Source organism: Herpailurus yagouaroundi, unplaced genomic scaffold (assembly GCF_014898765.1).
Source record: "Herpailurus yagouaroundi ecotype Mexico unplaced genomic scaffold, PumYag 141, whole genome shotgun sequence".
Taxonomy (NCBI): Eukaryota; Metazoa; Chordata; class Mammalia; order Carnivora; family Felidae; genus Herpailurus; species Herpailurus yagouaroundi.
This window is the reverse complement of record NW_024412396.1, coordinates 47,579,275-47,588,352: the sequence shown is the minus strand read 5'-3', so window position 1 is coordinate 47,588,352 and position 9,078 is coordinate 47,579,275. Positions and strand designations below refer to the sequence as shown.

Below are 9,078 nucleotides of genomic sequence, written 5' to 3'. Positions count from 1 at the left end.
AAATAAAATAAAATAAAATAAAATAAAATAAAATAAAATAAAATAAAATAAAATAAGGAACTGTATGGGGCAGTGTGAAAACCAAACATTAATACCCTTTAATCAACACACACTTTCAGAGTTTCTTCTACAAAACCAGACATTGTGATAGTTGTTGGGGATGCTACCAAATCAGATAATGCTTCTGTTTCCTTAAGGGGCTAACTCGCTAGAGGAGAAGTCAGACAAGTATATTTTTATATTAATTACATGTTGAAATAAAAACTTTTAGATGTACTAGGTTACATAAAATAGGCTATTAAAATTAATTTTATCTATTTCCTTCTACCTTTATAAAACTTGTTCATTAAAAAGTTTTAGGGGAGAGGCACCTGGATGGCTCAGTGGGTTAAGCGTCTGACTCTTGATTTCAGTCCATTTCATGATCTCAGCTTGTAAGATCAAGCGCAGAGCCTGCTGGGGATTCTCTCTTTCCCTCTCTCTGCCCCTCTATGCCAATAAACAAACTTTTAAAAAAAGTTTTAAATTAACATTTGTACCTCATACTGTTTCTACCAGACAGTGCTGCTCTAAATCTTCAGCTCCTTCTGCTATACCAGGCCAGATACTGAAAATTCCTAACAGCCTTCTTCCCGAAGCTTCCCTCCCTTCCTCAGCCTTTGTGACACTGAACTCTGGAGGTTCTCCTCCCGCCACTCATGCTCCTCAGGTGGTTCCTCGCCCTTCTTCCACTCCTTCATTCTAAGTGTTCCTTCATTCTGCGTGGGCCTCCTTGTCCCCTTCCTTTCATTAGGCATTGCTCCAACATCAACTAGAAAGTCTATTTCAGTGACTCTCATATTTACAGCTCCAGGTCTGTCCATGAGACATCTTCACCTGCTGGCACTTCCAAAGTGATACTTCCAAACCACTTCCTCATGTTCCTCTCTAAACTAGTTCTTTGCTCCTACTTCCTTATTTCTGCAATCGTTTCCCCCTTTCTCCAAACTTAAAACCTCCTACTCAACTTTATATTTTATTCCTTCTCTACTGGATGCCATGTCCTGTTCATGTTTTTCCTCCTTTCTAAGGCCCTGTCATCACCAAAGATCAAACTCCCATCATATCTCACCTGAATTATGCAAAAGTCACCTCAATTCTCTTATCCATTCTAGCCCCCACTATTAGATTAATGTGCCTAAAGTTCTGACCACAACAGTGTCACTCGTAAAACACATTCCAAATCTGCCTAACATCACATGAAGAGTCAGTATTAAAGGTCTTTGAAAGGTTTTTCAGAATATACCATAAAGAAGTCTCTCCCTATAATCTTCAATAATATTAGTGGGAGAGGCACCTGGGTGGCTCAGTCAGTTGGGCATCCAACTTCGGCTCAGGTCATGATCTCACAGTCTATGAGTTTGAACCCTACATCGGGCTCCAGGGCCTAGAGCTTGCTTCAGATTCTGTGTCTCCCTCTCTCTCTGCCCCTTCCCCACTCACGCTCTATCTCTCTCTGTCTCTCAAAAAATGAATAAACGTTAAAAAAATTTTTTTTTTTTTTTTTTAAATAATATTAGTGGGGCACCTAGGTGGCTCAGTTGGTTAAGCGTCCGACTTCGGCTCAGGTCACGATCTCAACAGTTTGTGAGTTCGAGCCCCGAGTCGGGCTCTGTGCTGATAGCTCAGAGCCTGGAGCCTACTTCAGACTCTGTGTCTCCCCCTCTTTCTACCCCTCCCCTGCTCACGCTCTGTGTCTATCTCTCAATAATAAATAAATGTTAAAAAAATTTTTTAATAAAATAATATTAGTGGGAAAGCAGGAGCAGAGGAAGCCTGGATCTGAGAGAGGAACAGGATCACATAAGCTTTGGTAACATATGTTGTACTTTCCTGCTAGGGTGGTTCTCAGAGACCAACTTCAATCTTCAGTTTCCCCTAAATGAAAATCCTTGCAGCAGTCTAGGACAGGTACAGCCATTAACTTAAAATTCAGCAAAAATCACATCCATTCAAAGAAAGTATACCTAGGCCCAGAAGAATGGAAAACCAGATACTAGATGCCACTTCTATTATCTACTGGGCGAGGGTAGGGAGAGAATCCATGCACTCAATATATATGATCTTTTTCTCATTGTTAAGGGTTTATTATTAAATGGGGGTGGGGGGAGGGCTTAAGTTGGTTGAACTCTGCAAATGAGTTAAGGAGAAATGAAACAAACAGGCTTTTTTGCAGATGACTGAAATTAGCCGAATGCAACAAGCTCCAATCTACTTTGCTGTTTTATTCTCCTTCATAACAGTTATTTTAATGGTCAGAGTGGGTCACTAGAGGCTTAAGATCCAGAGAATCCCTGTTTGTGATACACCCTGATTATAATACCCTTCCCACTTTAACTCCAGGAGTGAAAACCTTTCCCTTTCCACTGTTAAAAAAGAAACTCAAATAACAAGACTCCCTAACCAGATGTGGTTTCTACTTGCCTGAAACTTCAGAGAATCTTACAAGCTTTACAGCGTGCTCTGTCATATAGTTATATATGCCACAGTTATTTGCATCTTATCCTTATCTCCCAAAATCCTGAATACTATATTAATCTTGCCCAAAGCAGGCAAGTAGTGCTTTTAAAATTATTATTAAATTTCTCTCTTACAAAAAACATATTTATTTGAAAAGAATCCGAACGGGAACAAAACGTAAATATCTAAGACACATGCAAAGCAATGAATATCATGCCTCGCGACAGTTCCAACCAAGGCAAAAGCATCAGACCCTGTTTTCCTCCTCGAGCGTCAGACACAAGAAACTTAGCCCTGAGTGCCACTCGCTTCCCCAGACAAGGACACACTCAGGGCATGAGGCGCGGAGTTTCACTAGTTGCTCAACCAGACCGAGGGCAAGGAGCTTCCTCTTTCTCCTGCTCCACTCAAGACCGGCAATCCCGGCCCAGGGCACCTGCGCCCTGAAACGTCTTCGGGAAACCAGCACTTCCGGAACAAATCTACGGAGGGGAATCTCTTCAACCTGACCGCGCGCTGCGCCGGGAGCAAGAGAAACGGGCCGCCCCTCCTCGTTCCCCACTCGGGGTTCCTCAGTCGCCGCTCGGCCACGCCCCGTTCCTCATCCTTGAGGACACCGGCTCCACGGCCCGGGCAGCGACACAGGGCCGGGCCCTGCCCGCGACCGCCCGTGTCTGCACCGTGTGAGGGGCACCTTCCCTTCTCCCCTAAGTCCCCATCACGCACCTACTCTTCCCTCGCCGCCGACACCGGCCCCTGGCAGGGGAGGCTCCTTCCCGAGCAGCCGCTGTTTTGTTTCCGATGTGAAATCGCAGCCTCTGGAGCTGCTCGGCCTAGGCCCCGCCCAAAAGGCTTCACTGGCGTCGTCATTTCCGGCTCTGGCGTCGTTGGCGGCCAGCCGGAGGAGGGGCGGGACCTGTAAGGGCAAGAGCAGGGCCCACCGGTGCAGGGGAGGGGCCTAGAGAAAGAGGGCGGGGCTTCCGGTAGCGCGAGTGCAGATTGCGGGGCAAACCCTGCGCTCCAGCCGGCCCGGGGAACTAGAGGAACCCGCCCAGAGTGCTAGCTTGAGTCTGAGATTGTCAGGGATTCGAGGCTGCTCTTGAGCTGAGGATCAACGTTTCTACCTCACCTGGGCCCAGCGGGTGCTTCTTCTGGCCTACAAGTGATGGCAACTTAAATCTAACGTTTCTTTCATTTATCCATAGTACCTATTTATAGTGTTTCTCAATGCGAATCAGCTGCACCACAGTCAAGAGGATACTAATTAAAATTGTAAACATCTGTGCCCTCCACACCCTACCCAATGAATCAAAACTTATGGGAGGAGGGGGGTGGAACCTGAAAAACTGCATTTTAAACAAACATAGCCGGGTAGTACCTGGGTGGCTCAGTAGGTTAAGGGCGGCGGACTTCGGTTCAGGTCATGATCTAGTGGCTGGCGAGTTGAAGCCCCGCCTCAGGCTCTGTGCTGGCAGCTCAGAGCCTGCAGCCCGCTTGGGATTCTGTTTCCCTCTCTCTCTCTGCCCCTAGCCACTCCCACCCCCCCGCCCCCGCTCACACTCTGCCTCTCTGTCTCTCAAAAGTAAATAAACATTTAAAAAAAAAAAAATTAAACAGCCCGGGATTCTTAAGCTCCAAAGTTACAATCCAGTCTTCTCAGATAATAGGCTTCCAGAGAGCATAAAATGTGTCTATTTTTGAAATGCCCAGAGTATTTCATACACAGTGAATTGCTCAGCGGTCACTTAATTTCCGCGTCTGCCAGCTTTTCGTCCAAATTGCAAGACAGTACCAATAACTAACTCCTTAAGTAGTATGGCATACTCAGACACTCATCTGAAAGCTAAGAGTAAAACTAGTACTACCATGTAAAACCAAAGGTGAAGAATAGAGAAATGCTCAAATTCACAGGTAATCTGAAAACTGACAAATCAATGATGCATGGCATCTGGTCAAATGATATCTTTTGCTTCTTTTAAATTCGTCCCCCAATATAGCCCTACATGTTCCTAAAGCATGGGTCCCCAATCCCTCCCTCCTCTCCCCACACAATACATTGACAGATTTAGAAGTTTTTCCATGAACAGGAAAGAGATATGTTAGAGGAATAAAAATGTTGACACTACCCCTTCAAAACATTTAAGTTTATTTGAGAAAGAGAGGGAGCATGAATAGGGGAGAGGCAGGGAGAGAGAGAGGGAGAGAGAGAATCCCAAGCAGGCTCCATGCTGTCAGTACAGAGCCCAATGCGGGTCTCAGTGCAAAACTGCAAGATCATGACCTGAGCTGAAATCAAGATCCTGATGTTTAACCGACTTAGCCACCCAGGTGCCCCCTCAAAATATTTTTTTAAGTTTGGTTTGTTTGTTTGTTTATATAGAGAAAGAGAGTGAGAGAGGGTGGAAGGGCAGAGAGAAAGGGAGAGAATCCCAATCAGCTCAGAGCTATCCTATCAGAGCAGAGCCCAATGCTAGGCTTGAACCCACACACTGTGAGATCATAACCTGAGCTAGAATCCAGAGCTGGATGTTTGACTGAGCCACCCAGGCACCACCCCCCAAAGATATTTTTTAAAATCTTCACTGAATGCAATCTGGTAATATGTGTAGAAAGTCTTAAAATGCTGGTAAACTATTTTTAGAAACAATCTCAAAATATCTGTGCAAAGATGTTCATGAATTATTATTCACATCTTACAACAAATTATGGTTCATCCACTTCACAAAATGCCATTAAAAGTGTTTATGAAGGTTATGTGTAACAGAAATGTTCTGATTCTGTTAAGTTAAAAAAAATAGACATGAGATTTATGCATATGGGGGCATGTGGGTGACTAAGTCGGTTAGCCTCTGTCTCTTGATTTCAGCTCAGGTCGTGATCTCACAGTTCATGAGACTGAGCCCCACATTGGGCTCTGCACTGACAGCACAGAGCCTGCTTGGGATTCTCTCTCTCACTCTCTCTCTGTGCCCCTCCCCTGCTCCTGCCCTGTCTCTCTCAAAATAAACAAACATTTTAAAAAAGATTTATGCGTATGTATAAATACAACTATGTCAAAACATAATCCTGCAAAAAGAAACAAAACGGTTATTTTAAAAACAGCCACCAGTGACTGAGTAACTGGACCACAGATAATTTTTCCTTTCGTTTTTGGGATTTATTCATCTTAGAAATATAAACATCCTGGGGCACCTGGGTGACTCAGTTGGTTAAGCATCCGACTTTGGCTCAGGTCATGATCTTGCAGTTTGAGAGTTCGAGCCCCACATTGGGCGTGCTAGCTCAGAGCCTGGAGCCTGCTTCGAGCTCTGTTTCTCTCTCTCTCTCTCTCTCTGCCGTTCCCTTGCTCACACTGTCTCTCAAAAATAAATAAACATTTAAAAATTTAAAAAAGAAATTTAAACATCTTTGGGGTGCCTGGCTGGCTCAGTTCATGGAGCGTGTGACTCTTGATCTTGGGACACGAGTTCAAGCCACATGTTGGGTGTAGAGGCTACTTCAGTAAATAAATCTTTAAAAAAAAATACACATATCCAGGATTTGCTGACGAAAAGCAAGCAAAGACATTGGGAATGACAATCCTAGGCATCAAGGAAGAAGAGTCCCAAATAAGGAGCAAACGTCCATGGTGCTAACTGATCGACTAGGGTAGAGCCTATCACATCAGAGTCTCCTTTTAGGCTATCACCAGTCATCAGTGGGATGGTGATATAAACATTTGAGACTTGAGGCATTTGGAGGGAACATATAACTATAAGCTACTCTTTGTGGAATCTCAATAGTGGAAAGGAGTAGGAAAGGTTAAGTTTTCGTGTTCTTTAAAACTTTTAGTCCAGACTGAAGAAAGAAAATAATGGAATACTTGAGCAAGGCTCAAGAAATTGCAAAATATAGTTAGAAAGTAGGGCAGTGGAGATCTCCTGGATAGGATAGGTGGAGGTATCTATAATTATCTACAGAAAATAAGGTTTAAGACGCATATCTTCATAAACTGGAAAGCTAGAACTAGAGAATATGCCTAATGCCTTCTTTTTTTTTTTTTTAGTCGTCACACCCAGCATGGAGCCCAACTCAGAGCTTGAACTAATGACCCTGAGATCAAGATCTGCAATGAGATCAAGAGTCAGATGCTTACCCTACTGAGCCACCCAGGTGCCCCGCCTAATGACTTTTTTAAAGATAAGGTTTTATTAAACTTGAGACTTAGTTGCTGAGTAAGGGGGTGGGGGTTGGGGGAATCAAATGACTTGTACTCAGTGAATATTTTTTCCACACCTACTGTATAGTACTGGAAGTTCAAAAACAGTAAAAGCTGCAATGTTTGTGAAAAGGAACTGAAGTTCAGTAAAAGAACAAGAAATACAGCACCGAGGATCCAAAATATCTGCAGTGGTGCATTTATATTTTCCCAAGGGTTTGGAACTTGGGGACAGGAATGGAGAAGCAAAATAATATGAAGGGTGGCAAAAAACAGTATTAAGTGGAACGCCTAGGTGGCTCAGTTGGTTAAGTGTCCAATTCTTGATTTGGACTCAGGTCATGGTCTCAAGGTTCTTCAGTTCGAGCCTCATGTAGGGCTCTGCTCTGACAGCCAGGAGCCGGCTTGTGATTCTCTGTTGCCCTCTCTCTTCCCCTCCCCTACTTGAGCTCTTGTCTCTCAGGATAAACTTAAAAAAATAAAATAAAATGAAAACCCACAGTAGTGAGTGGTGAAAGATGAGGCAGATGGAAATCCAGAATGCCAGATCTATTAGAACCACTTGGTGGAAACAGTCTATTACAGATTAGAGGCTAGAGCAGTCACTGGTCACTAGCACGTAAAGTTAAGACCTGGTCAGAGAACCAACACCATTTCTTTATGCCACTGATTCCAAGGCAATCCTACTCAACACTTTCTACACAAAAGCAAGTTGCCATTTTTTTTTGAGTAAGCTCTACGCCCAACGTGGGGCTTGAACTCATGACCCCAGAGACTAAGAGTCGCCAGTTGGTCAGTTGGATCCACCAACTGACCTACGCAGGTGGCCCTTTATTTATACACAATGTCACTGCCCCGTTTCCTATGGGAATAAAGAACTGAAATAGAATAAATTGTCATCAGAGCTCCGTGCTTGGCCACTATCTCATTAGCTCTCACATCAGTCTTACTCATTGCAAGGAACATCTCCTGAGACTTGGACCTGATGAAGATAAAAAGCTAGTCATCTCTTTACTTTTTATTTTTTAGAGAGAAACAGAATGCATGAGCAAAGAGGGTCAGAGGGAGAGAGACAGCTTAGGGAGGCTCCACACTGAGTGGAGCCCACACTGACATGGGGCTCAATCCCACAACCCTAGGATCATGAGCTGGGATGAAATCAAGGGACCCAACCAACTGAGCCACCCAGGCTCCCCAAGGGCTAGTTATCTTATCTTGTATTTTTAGCCTTCAGTTCTTGTGTATGTTTTTTATTAAATCTTTTTTTTTTTTTTTTTTTTTTTTTTTGAGAGAGAGAGACAGCGTGAGTGGGGGAGGGGCAGAGAGAGAGGGAGACACAGAATCCAAAACAGGTTCCAGGCTCTGAGCTGTCAGCACAGAGCCTGATGCAGGGCTCAAACTCACAAACCGAGAGATCATGACCAGAGTGAAAGTTGGATGCTTAACCAACTGAGGCACCCAGGCACCCCTAATCTCCTCCTTAACCAAGAACTTGGGCCCTTCCTTTTAAAAAATGTGCCTCAATAAAATACTTAAAAACTAAACTTTAATATATAGACTTTTCACCTATAGTAACAACTAGTCTCTTCACTAGGGTGTATTTACTAGTATTTTTCAATTGACAAGAAAGAAATGAAGCTTTGTAGTTTTTGGATTCTACAACGTAGTGTTCACTAATTTTTCCTTTTGTTATAAAAAAAACAGGAAAAATAGCTGTTCAGAACTATTTAATTGCTTCAAAGATTTGCGAAAAATATTTCATGTGGAGGAATTTTATTAACAAGCACTTCCCTCTCCTTAGGTTGATATCAACATCTAGACCAGATCTGTCCAATGTAACTTCCTGCAATCATAATCATGTTCTATGATCTGCAGTCCATCTAGTATTGCTAGCCACTTAGCTATATATGGCTATTGAGCACTTGAAATATAGTGTGGCCCAAAAAAAAAAAAAAATATTTTTAGTCACGTGACATTCAAACATTTGAAATATGCTAGTGTTACTGAAGAACTGAGTTTCAAAATTATTTAACAAACGTAAAATCTTTGATAGTGCAGATCTAAATGGTGAATTAGAATCCCATATATAGGCCTCTAGACACCTGTCAAGAACAGTTGCATTGGGTAGACTATGTGATCTCTAAGTTCCCTTCTACATATTACTACCTCTGCTAAGAATCTAATGTCCCTTTCCTCTCAACCATGAAGTTAGTTCAACAGTTCAGACAGTACTTTGTGTGTATATTAGCATTCCTCTCATTATTCCTTCTTCACCATTACTGTCTGCTAGCAGAGGAATCTTGTCTTATTAATGTCTATCAGTCTACCTACCTTTTAACATGAATGCCACATATTGTGTTTCAATGGCTAAATAAAAAGTT

At 43.0% G+C, this 9,078-nt stretch overlaps 1 protein-coding gene across 3 annotated transcripts in view; it reads right to left on the bottom strand.

Moving 5' to 3' along the window:
• PSEN1 (presenilin 1) overlaps nt 1-3,358 on the bottom strand; it is a 72,875-nt gene extending 69,517 nt beyond the window's left edge. For 2 of the 3 annotated variants that reach the window (XM_040477609.1, XM_040477611.1), the window contains exon 1: nt 3,226-3,358. The gene's annotated coding sequence lies outside the window, so the exon portion shown is untranslated. The remainder of the gene's footprint in view (nt 1-3,225) is intronic. The other variant, XM_040477610.1, reaches the window with a different exon arrangement.
• Nucleotides 3,359-9,078: the final 5,720 nt, after the last annotated feature.